The sequence below is a fragment of the Lissotriton vulgaris genome, chromosome 4_1 (assembly GCF_964263255.1).
Source record: "Lissotriton vulgaris chromosome 4_1, aLisVul1.2, whole genome shotgun sequence".
In the NCBI taxonomy this organism is placed as follows: domain Eukaryota; kingdom Metazoa; phylum Chordata; class Amphibia; order Caudata; family Salamandridae; genus Lissotriton; species Lissotriton vulgaris.
The window spans coordinates 749,039,303-749,067,030 of NC_141691.1; the positions used below are offsets into that span (position 1 = coordinate 749,039,303).

Below are 27,728 nucleotides of genomic sequence, written 5' to 3' on the forward strand. Positions count from 1 at the left end.
ATAGGATGCAGAAACAAAGTAATGTTAGTTTCATCTTCAGCAAAAGCAGTACAAGTTGTCATCATAATGTAAAACGCAAAACATTTATGTTGCTTTCTGTACTTTTTTGGGTATTTGCTTCAAAAAAGCAAGGGTCTAGTTCTCAGAAGAGGACATGTTAAGCAACTCTATTTTATGCCCGCTAGACGATAGGTTAAAAATAACAGCCTGATAGCCTCAATTTCACCAGTGACACAATGAATCTACCTGTTGACAGAAATACTTTTACCAGAAGGTGCTCATAAGCCACTGTTAGAATAGCAAATAACTTGATCTCTCTTGCGCCCTTCAGGTTCCCGGGTAGTTGGGAAAATATTACAGATAAGACAAGCACAAATGAGGAGAAGAGAAAGGAGAAAAGGAGTCCAGTCCATTTTTAAGACTGGCCTTAGCTAAGAATGTTTGATTTTACTAAAATGTAATTATATAAATATTATACTTAGTCACTCAAAGGGGCTTTCAGCCAGCCCTTTTACATCTGTTGCCCTGTTTATCTTTCAATCACATGTTATTCTGCCTGCTACAACATACAGCATTGGATAACGTGTTAGCCCATTTCAGCCACTGACTAACTCCACTGTGACTAATGGCTTTCTTCTCTTTCACAAGGAGCACATACTAAACCAAATTAGTTTCATTCAGGGTGTTGTATGCTTTTTGAGGCCCAAAAATGTTTTTTACGTTAAGCAATGTTCTTTTTTTTTTTTTTTAGATTGGTGAGAACAATAAAGTCTTAGAAACCAAAAGAAGCACTGGCAAATCAAAAAGGCGACAGCCAACACAACATCTATAGGCTTTGCAAATGCCTGTTTACATCGTATTTAAAATTACAGGAAAAGGGGCAGAGACAAAATAGATGAAATGATTTGTCAATAATCTCATATTTGATGAATTGGGAAAAGCGAAGATAGAACTGATACCGTCTCGTTCAAAAGCTAAAATCTCGATCACATCCAGACCACATCCCCTCAAGCTATAAGCAAAATATGCTCTGGCTAAATGAAGTATCCATCCTAAAACTTACATCAGTAAAGCAATGTTAGCACAAAGAATGGGTGGTGCCCCACTCAGTTGCAAAAAACACAGTTGATGGACAGAATGTAGAACAATGTCATACATTCACCCCAGTACAAGGATCTGGGCCTAAATCCATCGTTTTTTTGCACTCTACACCACCCTGGGTTAGACACTGGCTATATGCAAATCAGCTCTGACCCTGTGCCTCATGGGAACAGTCCAGTCCGAACTACCAAGCCATGTCTTTCCCAGACCGGAATCAAGCATCCAAGGACCGGTTTCTGGCTATCAGCCTTCATTCAGCCTGGATAGCTTGACTCCAGTAGTGTGGAGAGCCTGGGACTCACGTCTGAGTATACCCAGCCCACTCGGGGTGAAAATTGCAAAAAACACAGTTGATGGACAGAATGTAGAACAATGTCATACATTCACCCCAGTACAAGGATCTGGGCCTAAATCCATCGTTTTTTTGCACTCCACACCACCCTGGGTTAGACACTGGCTATATGCAAATCAGCTCTGACCCTGTGCCTCATGGGAACAGTCCAGTCCGAACTACCAAGCCATGTCTTTCCCAGACCGGAATCAAGCTCCAAGGACCGGTTTCTGGCTATCAGCCTTCATTCAGCCTGGATAGCTTGACTCCAGTGGTGTGGAGAGCCTGGGACTCACGGCTGAGTATACCCAGCCCACTCGGGGTGAAAATTGCAAAAAACACAGTTGATGGACAGAATGTAGAACAATGTCATACATTCACCCCAGTACAAGGATCTGGGCCTAAATCCATCGTTGTTTTGCACTCCACACCACCCTGGGTCAGTTGCGCCAGGTTTACCCAATAGAAAAATGGATTTGGTGTCACATTTCTTGTCTTTGCTCTGACGTGAAAGACAGGGAACTCCTTTCGCAAGGACCTCAAATTAGTTAAGTAAAAAAAGACAACCACCATTAGTTTTCAATTGTTTGGATTCTGCCATAATGCGTCATAGGTAATGCATTAGGTAAAGCCTTTGACGGACCATTTAAATACAAACAATCTTAAGTTGTGATCAAATTGACAATGGAGTTTTTGGGGACCTGTTTGTCTGGGAAAATGCAACTCCATATTCTAAAAAGCCAAACAGAATTGAAACTGGACAATCGATTAGAAAGAACATTATCAAAGGTAAGTAGTCGTTCTTCTAGTGGAAGGGTGCACCTGAAGATCCTTATGTAACCTACTCACAAAGAATCCTTTCAGGACAAAAAATTACAAATATCAGGAATTACTCCAAATGGAACTAGTGAGGAACCCTACTGAAGTAGGAGGACTCTTCTGTCTATGTCCCAGGACAATGCTTTATGAAAGAGGCACTACTCCAAACAACGTGAAGTTGCCACAAACTCTCTCATAGTGTGGGCTTGGAAAGACTTAGCTGGAGTCTTACCAGCCAAGTCTAACAAGGTTTTGGTTGTCAAAGAAATCAATTAAGATAGATCGTCTCTCTGTGCACGCCTTTGGCCTGCCTAACTCTGTGGCAAATGAAAAGATTTTCGGCAATATGAAATGAACTATTAAAGTGAATGAAGTTACTGATTGCCCTCCTCGTATCCTCTTCAATCTGGTCTATACAGACACTACTCCTTTGAAGTGTTACACGTCAATCAATATTTCTAATGTGTGAACCCTACATGCCTCTCTAACATCAGACATATAACCATATTTCTAACATGTGACATCTTTGCTATGTTTAAGGCCATGCAGAAAGCTAGATATTTCTACAATTCACATTCAGAAAAGATACCAATGGTGTCTATTCCGGACAATGAGGAAAATAAAACAGTGAAGGATGGAATGCTTGAATTAATCTTAACCACTGGTAATTATTTTGGGCTGATTTCCAATCTATAACTTTTTTGGCCCCTTATGCCACCCCGGAGAAGAGACAATCTCATGCAAATCAGGCAAGGTCCTGCTCCTATAGGACAGTATAACGTAAACTAGAAAGCCAGGTTCCCTCTGCAGGGAAAACAAGCAATCCCAGAATCATTTGATTTATTGGACCTCATAAGCAAGAAGCAGTTTTATTTCTATAGCACAGTGAGCACAGGACCCACATTTTGACATACCCGTCGAACTTGGAGCATTGAACTGGGGCGAAAACATAAATGCGATGGGAAAAATTCTTGACTTAATCTCTTCCACTGCCAACTACTCCGAGCTACATTTCAGTACATCTTTTTTTGCCGTTTGTGCCACTTCTAACAGGTACCACCACCCTGGCAATGGGTACAGGCGAAGCAACAATATTAGAGGACATATGCTTTCCTAAACCTATAAGAAAATATGTTTAGGCATTCACCTTCTGTCAACTTATAAAGTATTTTGCAGCTACTAGGTTCAATACCACTCCTTTCACTAAGGAAACTTTGAACCCAACTGTTTATCTCAACATTATTGGGCCACTGCCCCCAGTCAGGCAATACAAATATGATCTGGTTGTGGTCAATTCATGTCCTAGATTCATGTGGGTCATTGAAGACTGGCAGTGCCTCATAGAAATGGGAAAACGTAAGGCCTTCCATTCAGCCGATAGTCCAGCATTTGCAGCAACAGCTTTTGCTGATGCTCGTGTAGTTAGTTTGCTGTTCTTGCACCTGCTCCATCCAAAGTTGAACAGCATAGGTGAGACAGCCAACGGTGCACTAAAATAAATCTTGCCATATTCCATGGAACCTACAGAGTAGTTTGAAGATATGGGACCTGTTGCATACAAAATCTCACAGCTAGCTCACAAACCTACAGTAGAGGCACACCACATCAATGTGTGAATAAACCCTACAACATGGCTAGGTAGGTATGAGACAGGATCTATCATCTTCTATTGATTCCATTTGATTTAAGAACTACGGGAACATAGCAAGAACCCAAACAAATCCACTGCAGAGAAGCCTGAACAAGATGACCTCTGGAAGCCAACGCACCATGTTGGCCATGCCTTTTCCACTCTGTTGGGAACTGCAAACAAAGCAGAAAACTGCCTCAACACTAACCTGCCTAAGATTTTGAGACTTCTTCCATATTGCATCCCAGGAGAACAAAGAGAAACCATGGCCCATGAGGTTGCCACTATGTTTTTCTTAGATGTTGTTCAGCCTTTTAACACTGAATGATCCTCAACTATAATACTGTTCACAAAGCAGAATGGCACCATACAATTTTGCATTGACTTCAGTTAAGTAAAAAAATAATCCAGATTCTACCTCGTGGTTGGAATGCATGAGTTTATTGAGAAAGTAGGAGGAACCCTTTACATAAGCAGCTCTGGATATCACTAGAATAATTTGTAGCTGCTCTTCAAACCATCAGGATAATACAAAACCTTCTTTAGAATACCCAATGGGCTTTACCAGATTAAGGTGCTTCCTTTTAAACTCAATGGAGGCCCACCCCCATTTCAATATTTTATGGATCACCGGTTACAAACCTTTAGGGCCAGATATAGGTAGGCGAATACCGGTCGGTAACGGCCCAAAATCGGTAAAATCGGCTGTTACCGACCGGTATTTAGAAAACGAGATGTAGGTGTCAAAAATGTACCGAATCGGAAAATATGAATCGTAAAATACCGAATCTGTATTTACTGATTACATATTTTCCGAATCAGTATTTACCAATACCTTATTTACCGAGTCCTTATTCACCGAATCGGTAAATAAGGAATCTGAAAAAATGCCCATCGAGATGTAGGAAAGGTTAAAACTACAGAATTCAATGAAATTCGGTATTTATGAGTCGGTATTTACCATTGACTGAAAGCAGGTGGTAACCAGGTGCAGGCTATAAAAATGGGCCCAAAATGCAACAGTGTTGCAAGAATGGCGGCATTCTATGTGATTGCGAGGAGGCAAAGGCTACAGGCTGCAGGTCAGAGGGTATGGAGAAGGGAGGAGCAGGTGTACAGGCAGAGGATCACCCTGTTCCAATTGACTGAGCCTGAGATACTTCAGAGGTACAGGCTGCACCCCAGAACCATTGTGGACTTAATAAGGGACCTCCACCCATACCTGGATCACCCAACACCCAGGGCCCACGCCATCCCACCCCATGTGCAGGTGCTATGTAGCTTACACCTGCTTGCCTCTGGGAGCTACCAGAGTGTGATAGCTGCAGTAGGTGGTGTATCCCAGAGCTGTCTGTCCCGTTTTTCCAGGAAGTTTCTGGATGCCATGACGCAGAGAATGGAACATTACATCCGGTTCCCTGACACACCTGCGGAACTTGCAAAAACAAAAACTGACTTCTATGGACTGGCACACTTCTAGCATGTGATAGGCTGCATAGATGGCACCCACATTCCCCTATGCCCACATGCAGCCACTGAACATATCTACAGAAACCGTAAGTCAACGCACTCCATCAATGTGCAGGTGATGTGCAATGCCGGAAACATCATCACAGACATAGTGGCCAAATTTCCTGGGAGCACGCACGACTCCTACAACTTCCAGAACAGCAGAATATACACAAGGCTTGTTGCTGGAGATTTTGGTGATGGATATCTGCTAGGTAAATAAATGTAACACACCCTAAAATGAATGGCAGATGAATGTGACATGCAAATGTAACTCATGTACCTCTCATTTCCTCCTAGGCGATCGTGCATATGCCCTGCGTTCCTTTGTGCTCACACCGTACCTCAACCCAACTAACAGAGGCTAAAGGCGATACAATGTGGCACACAGGTCAACTCGCAACGTAGTGGAGCGAACATTTGGACTCCTCAAGAGCAGGTTTCGCTGCCTCCGCAAGAGTGGAGGTGCTCGACAGTACACCCCCATCCTGTGTTGCAAGATAATAGTGACCTGTGCCATTTTGCACAATCTTGCCACCAAAGAAGGCACAGAGGTGAAGGTGACACATCATGAAGACATTGATCATGACCAAGAACATGCAGACCCCCAAGCAACAGGACCAGCAGCAACAGATGGGAGATTGAGACGGACAGAAATTACACGTCGATATTTCTAGGTAATGTATGACTCATAGACAGGTATAGTGTTTGACAAGTGTAGTTTAAACCCCGATTCCCATCCCATGGTCTGACCATCTCCTTGTCCCCTTTACCATCGAAATGCAGGGACCCCGCCCCAGTGACCCCCCCGCTGATAAACACCCTAGGCGTAGATGGGCAGCGTTCTCCCAGGCCAAATTCAATCTGGCACTCACTGAGAAGGGTCATCCTGGGGGCGATGGGGTAGATGAAATTAATTCCAACTTTGACCAACGCATCTTGGAAGCCCTGAATCAGGTGGCACCATTGGGTATGGCGAAAATGGGGGGCCGAATGCAAAGATCGGCACCTTGGTACAATGAGGATTTGCGAACGGCCAAAACAGCATGTAAACGCGCCGAAAGGCAATGGAGGATTGCCTATTCCACTCAGGCCAAAACAGTTTACATAGACTGCAGACGTGTCTATCACACGCTGATTAGGAAGGCCAAATCATTGTACTACTGCAATAAGATAGAGGAAGCAGAGCAGTCCACCAAGGAGCTTTTCTCTATTTATAAGTCTATTGCGATAGGAAAACCCGCCGCGGTGCCTAAGAAACTCTGCACCACGGAGGGCTGTAACCGAATTGCTGAGTTCTTTGCAACCAAGGTCACCAACATCTACAACTCCTTCCCCCAGAGGACACACAGTGGCTCTGCCCCCTCGGAATCCTCCAGAATGAAAGGGGAACAACGGCTAACCACTTTTGTTACTCCTTCCACTACGGAACTTCTCCGTATCTGTGGATCTATAAAATCCGGTTCCCCCAGAGATCCGACCACTCCTAGTCGGCTAAAGGACAGCTTGCCAGTACTAGAGCCCTATGTGCGTCAGTTACTGGACACCTCCTTTGAGTCTCAGGTGGTCCCGAAGGCCTGGAAGCAGGCAGTGGTACTTCCTCTACAAAAGAAGACCAACGTCAGCTTTGAAAAACTGGACAACCTCCGTCCCATTTCCCTCCTGCCCTATATGGCGAAGGTGGCGGAAAAAATAGCCAACATACAGCTTATGCAGTTCGTGGAGGCGGCTTCGCTACTTCACGACTCGCAATTTGGCTTCCGCCCCCGTCACTCGACGGAGTCTGCTCTTCTCGTGGCGGTGGAAGCACTTAGACAGGGAGTGGACGAGGGCCAAACGATGGCATTGATCCTACTTGACTTAAGCGCAGCATTCGACACTGTAGCACACTCCACCTTGCTACAGTGTCTGAATGGAGGAGGGGTGACAGGAGCTGCGCGTGGCTGGATCAAGTCCTTCCTGTCTGATAGGTGCTTTCAAGTCAGATTGGGTGATTGCTACTCCAGGGAGATTGAGTTGAGCCAGGGCGTACCTCAGGGTTCGTCCCTGAGCCCAACCCTATTTAATATCTACGTCTCCCCCCTGGCGGCCATCGTGGAGGGATATGGTCTTCGCCTGGTGTCCTACGCCGATGACACGCAGTTGGTCATTTCCCTATCGCGTGCGCCCGGCCTTGCAGCGGACATCTTCAGGAATTGCATGCAAGACCTCGCTGCCTGGATGTCCGCAAACTGTTTAAAGTTGAACGGTAGCAAGACCGAAGTGCTCGTGGTGGGGGGTGTACCGTCTGCGTGGTCGTCGGCGTGGTGGCCACCCTGTCTGGGGGAAGTTCCTGCTCCCTGCCGCGAGGCCAGGAACCTTGGCGTGTGGCTGGATAAGGACCTCACCTTTGGCCCACAGGTCGGTCGGGTGGCGGGGATATGCTTCAGTGTTCTGAGAGCCCTCAGGAAAGTGTTAGATCTGCTTCCCATTTCTGCTCGAAAGACGCTGGTGCATGCCCTGGTCACCTCCCGACTTGATTATGGGAACCTGCTCTATTTGGGGGCCACAGGCAGGGTTATGGGCCGCCTGCAGGTTCTTCAAAATGCGGCAGCGCGGCTGGTTCTCAGACTCCCTAGGAGGTCTTCCGCCAAACCAGCTTTACGGGCCCTCCATTGGCTCCCCATTGAGAGGAGAGTGGAGTTTAAGGCCCTTGCCACATGTCACCGCATCCTGAGCGGCAAAGCACATCTTCCGCTCCAGAGCCTAGTATCCCACTATGAGCCCGCACGCAGTCTTCGGTCCTCTCAGACCGGGCTGTTAAAAGTCCCTAGAGTATTCAAAGCTCGTATGGGAGGTAGATCCTTCAGATACCTTGCTCCCAAGCGCTGGAATAATCTTCCGCTGGAACTTCGACTCGAACCTTCCGAAGTCCAGTTCAGAAAAAAACTTAAAACGCACCTTTTCAGCAGATAGCTTGTGTGGGAGGAGGGGGGACAGCCATTTCACTTGTCATAGCGCGGGGACACGCCAGTGGCGTAACCAGGCGCTTAATAAATGTCCAGATAAATAAATAAATAAAAATAGTCACTACATCATCATCACATAGGAAAAGCCATTGTCCATCAAAGCAAATGTCCATGACTGCTTGTGCTCAGTTGCCGTCATGTGTGCAGTCGTGTGGAACTGCGACATTGGTCAGTGTTTACGTCCACGCACCACATTGCGCGATTGTTGTGGCTGGCTATCAATATCTCGGCTGGGACCAGACTCAGCATGGCTACGCCTGCCGCTCCTGCGCACCTCTGGTACAGGTGTGCTGAAGCGACTCCTGCTGGTTGACCCCTCTGTCTCCTCCACACCCGTGTTACCAGCATTGCCTGTGTTAGTGGTTAGCATTTGCTCCATCGCAGAGGTCAGTCTTCCTATGCCCCGTGTCAAGTCTGTGCAGCTGTGCACAGTTGCATCCTGCATGGATATTGCGCGTCGGCAAAGTAGTGACGTAGCTGAAGCAAATCTGTTCATTGCCTTTGTCTGCTGCCGCATGTACTGCCGCTCCCTGCCACGCTGTAGGTGATCCCTGTCCAACTTATCTGACAGTACACCTATGTATGTGGAGATGTCTGTTATCCCCTTTGATATTGCCTCCAAACTACGTGCTATGTGGCCTATTCCTTTGTCCATGTTGGTCATTTTGTTATTCATGCAGCGAACCTGCCTATGCACGGCTAACAGTGCTTTGGCCTGCACGCGCTGCACTTTGACAATTGTGGCCTCCAGGCCACAGAAGACGCTCTCACCTTCCTGCCCCTCGCCACCCTCACGTGCCCTCCTGCCAAGGACACTGGTGCGCGCAGCGCCTGCTGTAATGTGTGGTCTGGCCTTGTCGGCCACAGGTGCATTTGTTTGAGGTACAACTTCCTCATCCTCCAAATCAGAGGTTTGCAGGATCCTCTGAGGGGGCTCATCAGTCCTACTTGCCCTTCCCTGCATGGCCAACCTGGACGTTGCTATGGCTGTAGGCGGTGTGCTTATCAAATCAGGAGCTCCAAACAACAAGGGTGATTGTGGGACAGGTGTTGTGGCTCGCTCTGGTGATGAGGCTTCCTGGGTGGTGGTGTTGCCTCCTTCTACAGCGCTGTGACTTGTTTTTTTCTTCTCTTTCTCCCTTCTCTTAGCTGCTGGTGCCCTCTCCTACCTTGCTGGTGCTGGAGTGCGTGAGGACTCTCCTGTGGAATCAAATTGACATAGGGTCAATGTTTTTGTTCACCTGTGTGTATTACTTGATTAAATCATTTACACACCTTTGCACAGTGTACATTGTGTGTTTGGTGATGTGTGTGGCATGCCTTGCAGAGTCTTGTAGTGTATGCATTGCATCTATGTACTCATGACTACGTGTACCATGATGCATTGCTGGCACCAAGTATTTATTTATTGCACTTGTAAAGCGCGCTATCACCTCAAGAGGCATCCTGGCGCTGGCAGTGACAAAAGCGGAGAGGAAGGGCAGTTGGAGGCGCCGGAGGGCTAAGGCAGGCGTGGAAAAAGCCAAGTTTTTAGCTGTCTTCTAAAAGCAGGCAGGCAATCAATCTGCCTACGTTCCATGGTCAGAGAATTCCAGAGCTTGGCCGCAGCCACACTAAATGATCTGCCTCCAGCTCTAGATCTTTTAAACCTAGGTACAGCCACCACCCTGGCCAGGGAGGAGCGCAAATTACGGGCCGGTACATACCATAAAAACATCCATTGAAGGCAGGCCGGACCCAGCCCATGAAGGGCTTTGAAGGTCAGACACAAGGACTTAAAGGTCACCCTCTCCCTCACTGGGAGCCAGTGTAGCTGAGCCAAGGCCATAGCAGAAGAAGATCTCAGAGGCCAAACTAAGGCCAGTTTGGCAGCTGCGGACTGGAGTCTCTGAAGCCTATCCATAAGGTAGCTCGGGGACTCCAGCAATAGGGCGTTGCAGTAATCTAACCTGCTTAGCACAGTGCAACATACCACCTCTATCAGTGCAGTGGGCGGTAGCAGGGACAAGATTTTTCTCAGAGGGCGAATGATAGCCATACAGCTAGCTACCACCTTAGAGACCTGCGCCTCCAAGGATAGATCGCTGTTGAACATGACACCCAAACTACCTTCACCGGCTGGACCAATGAGGTGAAGTCCTTCGGCCAGAAGTTGTCAGGTAAGGTAAGCTGTGCAGCAGTGTGATGTTTCTACACAGTGGGGTACGGGTTCAGGTTAATGGTTGTGGATTAGGGTACATGCCTCTTACCTTGTTTCTTTGTTGCCTTTGCTGTGCTGTCCAGGTCTCCAATCCCATGGATGCTTTCTGGCTCCATGGTGGTTTGAGCAAGCTCCTCCAAGTCAGTCAGCTTTGGTGCTTTGCCCCTGCCACCTCCTGTCAGTCCAGCATCCTTTTTTAGTGCAGCGATCTTCCTCTTGGTTATGATGCGCAGGTCATATCATCGCTTTTTGATGTCCTCGATGTCCCGGTGGGTCACACCAATGGCATTCACTTTGCCCTGTATGCCAAGCCATATGTTCCTCTTCACATTCTCTGCAACATGCAGAGACTGTCTCCCGAAAATCTGGTTGTAGTGGCTTACAATTTCCTCCACTGCCACCTCAAGTTCTTCTTGGCTGAACTTAATCTTTCTCTTGCGCTCCCCACCATACTTTGGGCCTTCATGTGACTCCATTCTGTGGCACTGCTTGGCTGTGGATGCGGTGCTCCTCTCACCTCAGCTCAATTGTTTGTTCAGTTGGTGTGCACCTGCATGGGTGTGGCCACTCCCAGGTACTGGGGAGGGGTGCTTCATTCTCATTGGTTGGATTCTCTGGGCCTTGGTTGTGGGGTGTGTAGGGTGTCCCTGATTGGTTGGCAGGCTCACATGTCGTTTTTTGAAGTTTCCGAATTGGTATTTACCGAATCGGTAAATTCCGATTCGGTAAATTCCGATTCGGAAAAACCCATTCATTCCTCTGGGCCAGGAGGCATGGGTTTCACCGAATCGGAATTTACCGATTCGGAATTTACCGATTCGGTATATACCAAAATGAAATATCGAGTCATTCCGAATATGTAAGTTTTACCGAATTTTTTGCTACATACCATTTTCCAATTCTGAAATACCGATTCGGTATGAGTCGGTATTTAAGCATCGGTAAATGGAAATTACCTACATCTGGCCCATAATGCTTTAATTTCTTCGCACCTGGATGACATCATAGTCTTCAAGCTAATGAAGAAATATGCTGTGCAAACTCTTGAACCCATCCTTACTGCCATAGGACAGGAAGGCTTCACAGCTAATCCTGCCAAAGTTCTAGTTGCCCAGAAAGTCAGACTTTTAGTAAATGACAAAAAAGCCACAACAAGATATGACTGCAGCCATTCAAAACATAGCCATACCTACAATAAACAGAGAAGTCAGATCCTTTTTAGGGTTTATTGATTATCAGAGATTTATCAAATCATCGTGTGGTAGGGCAACACCAATCACAGAGATAGTAAAGAAAAATTTCCAATCCAGAGAACAACAGGGTCTGAATACCAGAGGGCTTTATTTGATTTTGTTATAAACCTTATCAAAAGGATCTGGCCTTCTATGCCTCATTTTGTCTAGCCTTTTGTACTCCCGATTGAGGAGAGGGGGTGTTCTCGCCCTCAATAGTTCCTTGATCGCATATATATCCCATCTTCTATGCCAGCAGAGAGCTGTTACCACTTGAGTTATACATACTATTTTATAAAACGTGTGCTTGGAATTTAAATGGCTTGTTGCCACACTGAGCTATAATTTACTAGATATGCATTTCACTATTGTTAACATTTCACAAGGACCCAAACATCAAGGCTTTTATCCTTCCAACCTTTTTTTATTTTTTAGTAATCCATTTGCTTAGTACTTTCATGGGAAACATGGATGACCCATGCTGATGTACCCAGTTCTGCAATGCCTTAATGTCAGGGCTTGTTGGTTGAGGCAACTCTCATGGTCACGTGCGGGATGGCTGAAGCTAGTATGGTTTTGGCCACTGCCCTAAATCTAAGTCCCACATCGAGAACAATGGAGAGAGGTCATGACATTTCAGGGATGAGAGGATCAATGTGTGGTCGAAATTTGGCAATCAGTTACCCAAGACAGCAGTGAAGTTCATCTTGCTACCATAGAATCAAATAGATGGTTAGAAGATGCTGACTCGCTGAAAGCAAAGGGATCTCTACCTGTTTTGTCTCGCAGGGAAGGTGGCAGTCATGGATTGGAAAGGAAATTATCCCTACCCATATAGTGCATGATACCATTTGTACCAATTCACCCAAATTTTACCTGCAGAAACAATTGCACAACAAGTCGTCACAATACTTCCTCCATGAATGTCTAAGAGAGGAAAATGAGCTGGACAGCATTTTAAAGGTGGTGGGCTAGATAAAACATACAGGATCTGCTGCGTTGAGGTAAGTAGGACAAAGATACCTGGGGTAAAGAGAAACCTTAGTATAAATAGGAGGGAGTTGGGAGAGAAGGGATAGGACAGACAAGAGAAGCCTTCCCTTCCACTTTCTTCATTGCTAAGCTCTCGGATATCTAAATGGAACCAGCTTGCAAATGGGAGCCCTGAGAAGGGTATGCATTCTGCTCCTGCTAAATGGAATCTTTGAAAGAGACTCACAGCAGTGACATCATAACGGAGTACAACAAAATGGTTAATTATTTATTTGAGTAGATTTGTAGGGTAAAGAATTTTCAGGATTCACATGCTGTGCATCTAGTGCATTTATGTTTTCCCTCAGTGAGCAGAATCGACCATTTAACACCTTGGCTGCTAGGTGTTTTCCCCTCCTGTGCTGCAGGCCACTGTTTCCCATTGTTCATGACGAGCTCAGCTCGTCATCAGCACAGCTCAACCGTGCATCATGACGAGCTGAGCTCGTCATCAGCATCGAAAGGGTTAATGTCATGTCCATTCGGTTGAAAACATCAGGAGTACGCTCCTTAAGCCACTCTATGTGGCAGACATCTTAAGAATCTTTTTTATTCTGACAACTGCTTCCCTTGTCTGGAGTTCTTATTCCCTTCTATACATTGCTTACACATCTTGTCTTCAGATCTCCTTATTTTCAAGGAGATGGCAGGAACACATGTGAATCTTCAAGCTGCAAAACTACTCTTCCAGGTACATAGCCATTTCGTTTAGGAGTGTGAATATTTGCAAATGCTGGGCATAGACTCTGTAGCGGTTCTCCTTGGGAAGCTGGGTTGAAATGAATGCGTATTTGCCAACAGAAGCTTTGCCCCACAAGTGCCTCCCTGTTAGTCTGGAGAGCCACGCAATAAAGTTTATTAAAGGTGTGCATGGAAGACAATGTGGCTGCCATACTGATGTACTTTATTGAAACATAAGCTATAAATGTCAGTTCAACTTTTTTCAACCTTGTTGAGTATCTCTTGGTTTTATCTCTGTGCTATTCATGGTGCCTAGAAGAAAGTCTGGACTATACATCTTGCGATAGTCCTCTTGGTTACCCATGAACTCATGCTTGCTGGTGCAAATCAGATAAAAAATGTTTTACCTTTCTGATTTGGCATGTTTCTTGCAGATAATACATGCCTTCCCTTCTGACATTCAGTATGTAAATAGCTCTTATTCTTGTGATTTTGGCAGTTGGAAAAAGGAGACAGCTGTGTAGCTTGGCTGCCAAACATGTGAAATAACCTTTGACAGAAATGGTGGATTTGTCTTCAATATCATTATTCAATGTGTGTCTGCAAGTAAGATTCTTGTTTTGAGTGCTTGCAGTTCACTACATTTTCGCAAAGAAGTGATGGCAATCAGGAAGAGTATCTTGAATGTTAGGCATTTGAGACCCACCTTATGCATAGGATCTAAAGGTCACCCGTTACCATGAGGTTTAAGGTTTTAGATTGGTGTGGGTGCGGACCTTGGTGGAGCTACTTTTTTTGCTCCTTCTATGAATCTACTGATTATTGGAGTGTTGAAGACACTTCTTCCTATAATTTCCTGTGTGTATTAGGTCCCTCTTCTCAAGTAGCAGATGTGTGAAATCCAAACAATAGTAGTGTCTTGTGTACAACTGTCCCTTGGTTCTAATCGGTTGCTATTTGTGGTGTAGCATTTCCACGTGGCTTCTCTTGGCAGTTCGGGCTGGACTGTTCCCATGAGGCACAGGGTCAGACTGATTTGCATATGGCCATGTTTGAACTGGGGTGGTGTGGAGTGCAAAAAAACGATGGATTTAGGCCCAGATCTCTGTACTGGGGTGAATGTATGACATTGTTCTGCATTCTGTCCATCAACTGTGGTTTTTGCATTTGTCACCCCGATGGGATGGGTATGCCCAGACGTGAGTCCCATGCTCTCCACACCACTGGATTCAAGAAAGCCGGGTTGAAGACGGCTGGAATGCCAGAAACCGGTCCTCGGAAGCTTGTTTCCGGTCCAGGGAAGGCATGGCTTGGCAGTTCGGCTGGACTGTTCCCATGAGGCACGGGTTCAGACTGATTTGCATATGGCCATGTCTGAACTGGGGTGGTGTGGAGTGCAAAAAAACAATAGATTTAGGCCCAGATCTCTGTACTGGGGTGAATGCATGACGTTGTTCTGCATTCTGTCCATCAACTGTGGTTTTTGCATTTGTCACTTGAGTGGGATGGGTATGCTCAGACGTGAGTCCCATGCTCTCCAACCACTGGATTCAAGAAAGCCGGGCTGAAGACGGCTGGAATGCCAGAAACCGGTCCTCAGAAGCTTGTTTCCAGTCCAGGGAAGGCATGGCTTGGCAGTTCGGGCTGGACTGTTCCCATGAGGCACAGGGTCAGACTGATTTGCATATGGCCATGTCTGGACTGGGGTGGTGTGGAGTGCAAAAAAACAATGGATTTAAGCCCAGATCTCTGTACTGGGGTGAATGTATGACATTGTTCTGCATTCTGTCCATCAACTGTGGTTTTTGCATTTGTCACCCCGAGTGGGATGGGTATGCTCACACTTGAGTCCCATGCTCTCCACACCACTGGATTCAAGAAATCCGGGCTGAAGACGGCTGGAATGCCAGAAACCGGTCCTCAGAAGCTTGTTTCCGGTCCAGGGAAGGCATGGCTTGGCAGTTCGGGCTGGACTGTTCCCATGAGGCACAGGGTCAGACTGATTTGCATATGGCCATGTCTGAACTGGGGTGGTGTGGAGTGCAAAAAAACGATGGATTTAGGCCCAGATCTCTGTACTGGGGTGAATGTATGACATTGTACTGCATTCTGTCCATCAACTGTGGTTTTTGCAATTGTCACCCCGAGTGGGATGGGTGTGCTCAGACGTGAGTCCCATGCTCTCCACACTACTGCATTCAAGAAAGCTGGGCTGAATACGGCTGGAATGCCAGAAACCGGTCCTCTGAAGCTTGTTTCTGGTCCAGGGAAGGCATGGCTTGGCAGTTCGGGCTGGACTGTTCCCATGAGGCACAGGGTCAGACTGATTTGCATATGGCCATGTCTGAACTGGGGTGGTGTGGAGTGCAAAAAAACGATGGATTTAGGCCCAGATCGCTGTACTGGGGTGAATGTATGACATTGTTCTGCATTCTGTACATCAACTGTGGTTTTTATATTTGACACCCCAAGTGGGATGGGTATGCTCGGACGTGAGTCCCATGCTCTCCACACCACTGGATTCAAGAAAGACGGGCTGAAGATGGTTGGAATGCCAGAAACCGGTCCTCGGAAGCTTGTTTCCAGTCCAGGGAAGGCATGGCTTGGCAGTTCGGGCTGGACTGTTCCCATGAGGCACAGGGTCAGACTGATTTGCATGTGGCCATGTCTGAACTGGGGTGGTGTGGAGTGCAAAAAAACGATGGATTTAGGCCCAGATCTCTGTACTGGGGTGAATGTATGACATTGTTCTGCATTCTGTCCATCAACTGTGGTTTTTGCAATTGCCACCCCGAGTGGGATGGGTGTGCTCAGACGTGAGTCCCATGCTCTCCACACTACTGGATTCAAGAAAGCTGGGCTGAATACGGCTGGAATGCCAGAAACCGGTCCTCGGAAGCTTGTTTCTGGTCCAGGGAAGGCATGGCTGGGCAGTTCGGGCTGGACTGTTCCCATGAGGCACAGGGTCAGACTGATTTGCATATGGCCATGTCTGAACTGGGGTGGTGTGGAGTGCAAAAAAACAATGGATTTAGGCCCAGATCTCTGTACTGGGGTGAATGTATGACATTGTTCTGCATTCTGTCCATCAACTGTGGTTTTTGCATTTGTCACCCCGAGTGGGATGGGTATGCTCACACTTGAGTCCCATGCTCTCCACACCACTGGATTCAAGAAAGCCGGGCTGAAGACGGCTGGAATGCCAGAAACCGGTCCTCGGAAGCTTGTTTCCGGTCCAGGGAAGGCATGGCTTGGCAGTTCGGGCTGGACTGTTCCCATGAGGCACAGTGTCAGACTGATTTGCATATGGCCATGTCTGAACTGGGGTGGTGTGGAGTGCAAAAAAACGATAGATTTAGGCCCAGATCTCTGTACTGGGGTGAATGTATGACATTGTTCTGCATTCTGTCCATCAACTGTGGTTTTTGCAATTGTCACCCCGAGTGGGATGGGTGTGCTCAGACGTGAGTCCCATGCTCTCCACACTACTGGATTCAAGAAAGCTGGGCTGAATACGGCTGGAATGCCAGAAACCGGTCCTCGGAAGCTTGTTTCTGGTCCAGGGAAGGCATGGCTTGGCAGTTCTGGCGGGACTGTTCCCATGAGGCACAGGGTCAGACTGATTTGCATATGGCCATGTCTGAACTGGGGTGGTGTGGAGTGCAAAAAAACGATGGATTTAGGCCCAGATCTCTGTACTGGGGTGAATGTATGACATTGTTCTGCATTCTGTACATCAACTGTAGTTTTTGTATTTGACACCCCAAGTGGGATGGGTATGCTCAGACTTGAGTCCCATGCTCTCCACACCACTGGATCCAAGAAATCCGGGCTGAAGACGGCTGGAATGCCAGAAACCGGTCCTCAGAAGCTTGTTTCCGGTCCAGGGAAGGCATGGCTTGGCAGTTCGGGCTGGACTGTTCCCATGAGGCACAGGGTCAGACTGATTTGCATATGGCCATGTCTGAACTGGGGTGGTGTGGAGTGCAAAAAAACGATGGATTTAGGCCCAGATCTCTGTACTGGGGTGAATGTATGACATTGTACTGCATTCTGTCCATCAACTGTGGTTTTTGCAATTGTCACCCCGAGTGGGATGGGTGTGCTCAGACGTGAGTACCATGCTCTCCACACTACTGCATTCAAGAAAGCTGGGCTGAATACGGCTGGAATGCCAGAAACCGGTCCTCTGAAGCTTGTTTCTGGTCCAGGGAAGGCATGGCTTGGCAGTTCGGGCTGGACTGTTCCCATGAGGCACAGGGTCAGACTGATTTGCATATGGCCATGTCTGAACTGGGGTGGTGTGGAGTGCAAAAAAACGATGGATTTAGGCCCAGATCTCTGTACTGGGGTGAATGTATGACATTGTTCTGCATTCTGTACATCAACTGTGGTTTTTGTATTTGACACCCCGAGTGGGATGGGTATGCTCGGACGTGAGTCCCATGCTCTCCACACCACTGGATTCAAGAAAGATGGGCTGAAGATGGTTGGAATGCCAGAAACCGGTCCTCGGAAGCTTGTTTCCAGTCCAGGGAAGGCATGGCTTGGCAGTTCGGGCTGGACTGTTCCCATGAGGCACAGGGTCAGACTGATTTGCATGTGGCCATGTCTGAACTGGGGTGGTGTGGAGTGCAAAAAAACGATGGATTTAGGCCCAGATCTCTGTACTGGGGTGAATGTATGACATTGTTCTGCATTCTGTCCATCAACTGTGGTTTTTGCAATTGCCACCCCGAGTGGGATGGGTGTGCTCAGACGTGAGTCCCATGCTCTCCACACTACTGGATTCAAGAAAGCTGGGCTGAATACGGCTGGAATGCCAGAAACCGGTCCTCGGAAGCTTGTTTCTGGTCCAGGGAAGGCATGGCTGGGCAGTTCGGGCTGGACTGTTCCCATGAGGCACAGGGTCAGACTGATTTGCATATGGCCATGTCTGAACTGGGGTGGTGTGGAGTGCAAAAAAACGATGGATTTAGGCCCAGATCTCTGTACTGGGGTGAACGTATGACATTGTTCTGCATTCTGTCCATCAACTGTGGTTTTTGCAATAGCCACCCCGAGAGGGATGGGTATGCTCGGACGTGAGTCCCATGCTCTCCACACCACTGGATTCAAGAAAGCCGGGCTGAAGATGGTTGGAATGCCAGAAACCGGTCCTCGGAAGCTTGTTTCCAGTCCAGGGAAGGCATGGCTTGGCAGTTCGCGCTGGACTGTTCCCATGAGGCACAGGGTCAGACTGATTTGCATGTGGCCATGTCGGAACTGGGGTGGTGTGGAGTGCAAAAAAACAATAGATTTAGGCCCAGATCTCTGTACTGGGGTGAATGTATGACATTGTTCTACATTCTGTCCATCAACTGTGGTTTTTGCATTTGTCACCCCGAGTGGGATGGGTATGCTCAGATGTGAGTCCCATGCTCTCCAACCACTGGATTCAAGAAAGCCGGGCTGAAGACGGCTGGAATGCCAGAAACCGGTCCTCAGAAGCTTGTTTCCAGTCCAGGGAAGGCATGGCTTGGCAGTTCGGGCTGGACTGTTCCCATGAGGCACAGGGTCAGACTGATTTGCATATGGCCATGTCTGAACTGGGGTGGTGTGGAGTGCAAAAAAACAATGGATTTAGGCCCAGATCTCTGTACTGGGGTGAATGTATGACATTGTTCTGCATTCTGTCCATCAACTGTGGTTTTTGCATTTGTCACCCCGAGTGGGATGGGTATGCTCACACTTGAGTCCCATGCTCTCCACACCACTGGATTCAAGAAAGCCGGGCTGAAGACGGCTGGAATGCCAGAAACCGGTCCTCGGAAGCTTGTTTCCGGTCCAGGGAAGGCATGGCTTGGCAGTTCGGGCTGGACTGTTCCCATGAGGCACAGTGTCAGACTGATTTGCATATGGCCATGTCTGAACTGGGGTGGTGTGGAGTGCAAAAAAACGATGGATTTAGGCCCAGATCTCTGTACTGGGGTGAATGTATGACATTGTTCTGCATTCTGTCCATCAACTGTGGTTTTTGCAATTGTCACCCCGAGTGGGATGGGTGTGCTCAGACGTGAGTCCCATGCTCTCCACACTACTGGATTCAAGAAAGCTGGGCTGAATACGGCTGGAATGCCAGAAACCGGTCCTCGGAAGCTTGTTTCTGGTCCAGGGAAGGCATGGCTTGGCAGTTCTGGCGGGACTGTTCCCATGAGGCACAGGGTCAGACTGATTTGCATATGGCCATGTCTGAACTGGGGTGGTGTGGAGTGCAAAAAAACGATGGATTTAGGCCCAGATCTCTGTACTGGGGTGAATGTATGACATTGTTCTGCATTCTGTACATCAACTGTAGTTTTTGTATTTGACACCCCGAGTGGGATGGGTATGCTCAGACGTGAGTCCCATGCTCTCCACACCACTGGATTCAAGAAAGCCGGGCTGAAGATGGTTGGAATGCCAGAAACCGGTCCTCGGAAAAGCTTGTTTCCAGTCCAGGGAAGGCATGGCTTGGCAGTTCGGGCTGGACTGTTCCCATGAGGCACAGGGTCAGACTGATTTGCATGTGGCCATGTCTGAACTGGGGTGGTGTGGAGTGCAAAAAAACTATGGATTTAGGCCCAGATCTCTGTACTGGGGTGAATGTATTATATTGTTCTACATTCTGTCCATCAACTGTGGTTTTTGCATTTGTCACCCCGAGTGGGATGGGTATGCTCTGACGTGAGTCCCATGCTCTCCAACCACTGGATTCAAGAAAGCAAGGCTGAAGACGGCTGGAATGCCAGAAACCGGTCCTCGGAAGCTTGTTTCCGGTCCAGGGAAGGCATGGCTTGGCAGTTCGGGCTGGACTGTTCCCATGAGGCACAGGGTCAGACTGATTTGCATATGGCCATGTCTGAACTGGGGTGGTGTGGAGTGCAAAAAAAACGATGGATTTAGGCCCAGATCTCTGTACTGGGGTGAATGTATGACATTGTTCTGCATTCTGTCCATCAACTGTGGTTTTTGCATTTGTCACCCGAGTGGGATGGGTATGCTCAGACGTGAGTCCCATGCTCTCCACACCACTGGATTCAAAAAAGCCGGGCTGAAGACGGCAGGAATGCCAGAAACCGGTCCTCGGAAGCTTGTTTCCGGTCCAGGGAAGGCATGGCTTGGCAGTTCGGGCTGGACTGTTCCCATGAGGCACAGGGTCAGACTGATTTGCATATAGCCATGTCTGAACTGGGGTGGCAGAGTGGGCTAAAGAACGGTGATGGATTAAACCCAGATCCTTTGACTGGGTGTGAGTGTTTGATTGATTCAGATCCTCCGTCCATCACCACCCCCTTTTGCACCGCTAATTTGGAATAAAAGCACTACATTTACAACACATTGGCCTAAGGTCAAATCTGTTTGAGGAAACTATGTGACAAGAGCAAGTTGTATGTGTAAGATCATCTCTGAGTACTCTCATAATTAATCAACAGATCCTCTGGCTAGAAACCACTTCTGTTCATTATCAACTACATCTCTTTTGTAAGTCACAATCAGAGAAATCCGAAAACTTCAAATATTTCACATGATCTGTGGATCAGGTGAACGTATGTCAGTGAGCAGTATCACAAGTTCAACATTTTATTTCACACACCTCACTTCAAGCACGGACAGGAATTGATCCTCTTTTATCAACCATCCTCGATTTCAAGTTTCTGTGAACTTGTTTTCATGCTTTGCAGTAACTTTCCAATCAGTTAGAACTCACTGGAAAATCATATAAGAACTTTAATAATAGTTCACAGGTAAGACAGACAGAGACTGCAAAACATTTACAGTGACTGATTGTTACCATTTTTAGAAAACCTTCTTCAGAGCACTGTGGTTAGGGGATTATCGGTCAATAACATGTGGACACTCAATTATCGCACATACTTACTAGTCCTGTGAAATGACAGGAATGATGTAGTACTATGGCAGTAATAGAGCACGGACTCACAGAAATACTATTAACAGTTTTCAGCAGCAAAGTGCTTGTGGAAACCAAATGCAAGTAAAATCAGAAAAATAAACAATAACATTCTTACTGTTTGTTGTTGCTGATATAATTGCTGTGAATACTCAATGCAGATGTAATATTCCGTGTTGGTAATGACCCTTTAAGCAGGGTCACCCAAAAACATTTTGCCTTCCTCCACCCATTTTTGCTGAATTCGTTTTTGTTGGCTCTAGGATTCTAGGCACTTTACCCCTGCTAACCAGTGCTAAAGTGCATATTCTCTGTGCTCAAAACCTGGTAACATTGGCTTATCTACAATTGGCACATTTAAGTCCTTAGAAAAGTGTACAATATATGCCAGGGGCCTGTAAATTAAATGCTACTAGTGGACCTGCAGCACGGATTGTGCCACCCACTTCAGTAGTCGGTCAAACATGGCTCAGGTCATCCACTGCAGAGCCTGTGTGAGCATGTTTTAAACTGTCATTTCAACCTGGCGAGTTAACCTACTTGCCAGGCCCAACCCTTATCTCCTATTACATATATTTTGCCCCGGAGGTATGCCCTAGGGAGCCCTATGGCCAGGGTGTAGTGTACTTAAAAGATAGGACATGCAACTTTGAGTTTTACGTGCCCTCGTAGTAAAAAACACCTACATTTGTTTTTCACTACTGCAAGGCCTATGTATCCCATAGGTTAACATTGGGATTGACTTGAAACATCTTTTAAGTGTAATTTCAAATTGGGAAAAGATAAGGATTTGGAGTTTGGTGTCTCTGGCAATACAATTTAAAATCATAAATTATGGTGAAGTCAGATTTTAAATTGGAAGGCTGAAAATGCCACTTTTAGAAAATTGAAATTTTCTTACTTTAACTATTCTGTGCCTCTGCCTGTCTCTGAATACACGTCTGGATTGGTGACAGCTGGGCTTTGTACAATCCCTCTAGACAGTCACACAAAGGGTGCCGGGGTGTGACATTTGCATCTTGATGGCCCATCATCAGGCAGATGGGCCTTCCTAAGGTAGATTGCGGAGCAGCTGGAGGGAAGAGCCGACACTAGCACCTCAATAGCGCTGTGTCTCTCCCCATACAAAGAGCTGCATACTCCCCTGTAGAGAGTCTGGAGCCAGGGCAGGAAAGACAGGGATCTTGTGATCTTAAAAGGTCTATCTGAATTCTCTCCCACTTCAAAGGACCCCTGACACCACCAAATCAGACCTTTGCTGGAACCAATGACATTTTGCCTGGAAGAAAAGCTGCTGTGCAGCAAGAGGGACTGCCACTTTGCTAACTGCTTTGCTGTGTTGGCCTGCTGATTGCTGTGCTGTAGGAGGGACTGCCACTTTGCTACCTGCTTTGCTAAGTTGACCTACTTCTTCTTACCTAGGATTGAGAATGAATGTACCTGCTCTCTACATCCTTAAACCCAAGTGCATTTAAGGGCTTGCTGGTTTTTGTAGTCTCAGGGCCACCAAAGACTTCCTTCAACTCTACTACAGCTACTGGACTCTGCAACTGTAAGTCCTGCCCTGCCAAGAGGTGCCACTCCAGTCCTGGGCCTCAAAATAGGGTTCTGCAGCTGTTTTTACAACAAAAATCGATCCAGTGACGATTTGGAGCCAATAGAAACAGATGCAGTGCCCTTCGACGCCAAGCCGATCTGACGAAATCCATGCATAGCTCGATGCTCGACGCTGATGGAGAGCCCATCGAACGACATCCCTATGTGGCTTGATGAAGACACAGGACCCGACTGCGAGGTTTGAAGACAAAACAGTGCCTATCCGAGTTCCCGACTGTGAGTTTCCGCGACGACGTAGAGCCGATCATAGGGGCAACACTGCGAGGTTCAACGACAATGTAGCACCAGCATCATAAGAGGTATGACGTTGACACAAGACCCGACTGCGAGGCCTGACTTCAATGCACGGGCCCCACTGCGTGAATCAAAACAGGCGCATCAAGTCTCTGACGCAGACCCTTGCTCCATCTAAGGTACTCCTTCAACGGGCCCTGCATGGGTCCTGTAGTCGGTCTGGCCTCCCTCGCGGTCGGCCGAACTTTGGATTTACACCAGTATAGCGCAAACTCAAGTAACCTTTTAGCGCTACTAACTTCTAAGCACAGTTTTTGGATTTCATCTTTAAAAATTCAAATGTCGACTTCCACTTATTGGATTTTTGTCGTTTTGTGTCTTGTTTAAGTCAGATAAATATTCTCTATCATTCTAAGCTGAGGAGGAGTCTTTTTGTGGTATGTTCACTGTGTTACTGTCATTTAAGTGTTGCACGAATACTTTATACATTGCTCCTTAAGTTAAGCCGGTTATTTTAGATTGTGTATCTGATTTACCCTGACTAGGATTGGGGTCCCTGATTGGACAGGGTGCATACCTCTGCCGACTAGAGACCTAATTTTTTTTTTTAACTGTTTTTATTGTAGAATAAACAAACAAAAGAAAAAGATGGTCTCAGGTGAATGCAATTAATTTACAACATTTCGGTTCATTGGGCACTGTACAGGATCAAGTAAGTAACAGAAGGAAAACTTCGGGATCATGGGGATTCTTGCACTGCCGTATCTGGGTCTCCTCCTGGGGTTTCACAAAGGCCTCCACGATATTGGTTCCAAGCCCCCCACACCTTCCCCCACTTCCGGGGGCAGCCCCTGGCAACATAGACAGCACGTTCTCTCATCATACACCAATCGAGGTCCTCCTCCCATGTATGCACCTGAGGCGGTTGGCGGGCGCCCCACAACTGCGCAATGTTCCGCTTGGCCACCATGCATGCCAACGTCACCCATTGCTTCTGGTAATCATTGAGATCCGTCGGTTCCCATACATTCAAGAGGCATCTACGAACTTCCATACGTACTTCCAACCCCAGCAAAGCTCTCAAATCCTCGTGAACCTTCTCCCAATAAGTTTGAACGAAGGTGCAGTGCCAAAGAATATGCATCAATGTACCCCCTTCTCCACATTCTCTCCTGCATGCTGCGCTAGACGCTCTGCCCATTCGCACGAGCCGCGGCCCTGTAACATAAACTCTGTGGAGCACTTTCAGTTGGACCAGGCGAAGCCTCATCTGAACAGCGACTACCTTGGGGGAGGATAGCGCCTTCGTCCAGTCCTTATCATCCATTTCAAGGACATCCGCACACCATTGCAATCTAAGCCTAACCAATGGGTCCTCTGCATTGTTAATTAATTTTCGATATATCAGGGAGATAGTGTTGTCTGGGATATGACCATCAAGGACCCGGTCCTCTAGAGGAAACGCCTCGGGGAGTTCCGTGCCCTCAGGAATATGGGCTAACAACGAGTGCCTCACCTGCAAATACCGAAAGTATTCGTTCTGGTGGAGACTATATTGGTTTGCAAGTGAGTCAAACGTATGTATTGAATTTTCCCCCCACACATCCTTAATCTGAGTTATTCCAATGAGGTCCCATTTATCAAACCCTTTGGATTTCCATAGGCTTCCCAGTTTTTCGGAGTTAAGCAATGGAGGGGCCAATGTAAGTCTGCCCTCCCAGCCCAAACTTTTGGTGGCAGTGTGCCACACCCGTACGGAGTGTGCCGTTGGACCTGTAAGGGGAAACCTACCCTGTCTAGAATACAATGCTCTATCTATCCTGCCACCCGGGGCCTGACATCTATCCATAGCATAGCCTGGATCTCCGGGGACGCCATACACAACGTGGTTCAAAGCGGCCAAATGTGATGCCCAGTAATACCTCCGCAAGTCAGGCAGCCCTATACCGCCATCAAACCAGGAGCGCGTCAATTTGTTAAAAGCTATACGAACCACACCATCCCACAAGAGGCACCGCTGAAGGGCCTCTATCTCTCTGAAATCAGCAGCTGGTACACGGTCCATTGCATTCTGTAAGGCATATAAAAAACATGGCAGTGCCATCATTTTAAACAGGGCTGCTCTGCCAAGCAAAAACAGTGGGAGAGTCTTCCAGCGCTCCACATCTCCCTGGCATCGAGTCAGAGGAGATAAGAGATTGTTATCATAGTGCCGTTTCGGATCGAGCGAGACAAATTCCCAAGTATTTAAAACCGTCCTTCTCTATACGGATGGGGCATGTATGTGGGACCTCCGGGGGATCTCCGGCAAGAACATAAAGTACTGATTTGTTCCAATTTATAGCTAGACCGGAGTATCTCCCAAATATAGTAAGCACATCTAGAAAATATCGGAAGGAGGTCTTAGGTTTAGTAAGATAGAGCAGAACATCGTCTACATATAACAATATTTTGTCCTCCCATTCCGGCGTCCAGCGCAATCCGCTTATAATGATGTCCCAGCGAACCCACGCCGCCAACGGTTCTATTGCCAAAGCAAAGAGCAACAGCGACAGAGGGCACCCTTGCCTGGTACCCCTTGCAAGGGAGAAGTCCCGGGATTTGCAGTTGTTAACCACTACCCTCGCCTGCGGTTTAGTATACAGTAAGCGCACCCAGTTAACAAACTCTTCACCAAAACATAGCTTGATCAAAACTGCAAATAAATATGGCCATTCCACTCTATCGAATGCCATAGTGGCGTCCAAGGACACCAGAACTGCTGGTTCCCCAAGCTTAGAAGCCCCTCCAAGTACTCCATGCAGCAGACGCAGATTCAACGCTGTGCTGCGCTGCGGCATAAAACCGGATTGATCCGGATGGATCAAGGTTGTTATTACCTTCGCTAATCTGGTGGCAAGGAGCTTGGCCAGGACCTCGGGCTCTACATTGAGGAGTGATATGAGCCTGTAAGAGGAGCAACATGTCTTAGGCTTAGCTTGCTTATAAATAACAGCTACGTTGGCCACTCTCTGATCATATGGGAGCTCTCCTTTCTCTCGACTCTCGAGAAACATGGCGCGGAGATATGGTGCTACTCTGTTGGCATTCAACTTATACAGCTCAATAGGTATTCCGTTCGGACCTGAGGCCTTGCCAGAGTTAACTTGCCATATAGCCTGGGCGACCTCATCATCTGTGATAGCCGAGTCAAGAAAGCTCTTATCTTCATCAGAAAGGCTTGGCATGACAATATCTTTAATCATATCTCGATTGTCTTGTTCCGTGAAATAATTCCCTGCCTCATAAATCCCCCGATAATACTCTCCAAATTCGTCTGCCACCGCCTGTGGGCCTTTAATCAAACCTCGCTCTTGACTATCCAATTCTGGGAGTATTCTAGACGCTCGCTCCCCCTTCTCAAGCCATGCAATCAGTTTCCCGGCCTTATCGCCATGTTCATATATACGGCTCTGTGTCGCATTATGTTGCGCCTTGGCACTCTCCCTGGCCAAAGCTCTATATTCTTTCTCCCGGAGCCTCAGTAGGTGGAGGTCTGTCGCTGTAGGTGATTCTGCGACCTGCCTCTCTAGACGCGTGACCTCTCCCTCCTTGCTGGCAATCGCCGCCTGTTCTTCCCTGTTCCGCCTCGAAACAATAGACAACATATCGCCCCTCACAACGGTTTTATAAGCTTTCCAAAGTGATCTGGCAGAGTCCACTGATCCCTCGTTCTCTAGGAAGTAGCTATCTGCCACCTTAAGAATTACTTTCCTATCTTAGGGTCCTTCAATCTCCACGCCCCGATAGGAGCCACTCTACCTGCTCCCGGAAGTTCAAACGTGAGACTAAGCCATAGCGGGGAGTGGTCTGATAGACCTCTCCCCAAGTATCTGACCTCTACAATCGAAGGCGCCGCCGCTGGAATTAAAACATAATCAAGGCGGGACAGGGACCTATGCGCGGCCGAAACATGGGAGTACTGTATGGATCTGGGGTTGCGCGCATGCCAGCTATCAATCAAACCCAAAGTGCACAGGAACTCCGAAAGCCATCTCTGTGATTGCGCCAGCACCCGTGGCGGACTGCCGTCTAATTCACCATCAAGCACTGCGTTAAAGTCTCCACCCAGTACTAGCCCGCCCAGGCGAAGCGCAAGGAATATATTACTCAAGTCTCTAAACGTCTCGGACAGAAGGGCCGGCGGCACATATATGGACAGAAGACTAAACTTGTGTCTCCCAAGCTGGCCTGTGATGCCTGCATATCTTCCCCGCTGATCAATCCAAGTCTTCTGTACTGAGAAGGGGAGAGAGTTCTTGACCAGTATACCCACCCCCCTGGAACCAGATGTGAAACCCGCATTCACCACCATTTTGTATGCCCCTCTGTGTAAAGCCATGCATTTGTTACCAATTAGGTGGG

General features: G+C 47.4%; 1 protein-coding gene across 4 annotated transcripts in view; it reads right to left on the minus strand.

Annotated features, from left to right (window-relative positions):
• EXOC2 (exocyst complex component 2) overlaps positions 1 to 27,728 on the minus strand; it is a 1,143,674-nt gene that overhangs the window by 432,020 nt on the left and 683,926 nt on the right. The gene's annotated exons all lie outside the window — the stretch shown is intronic.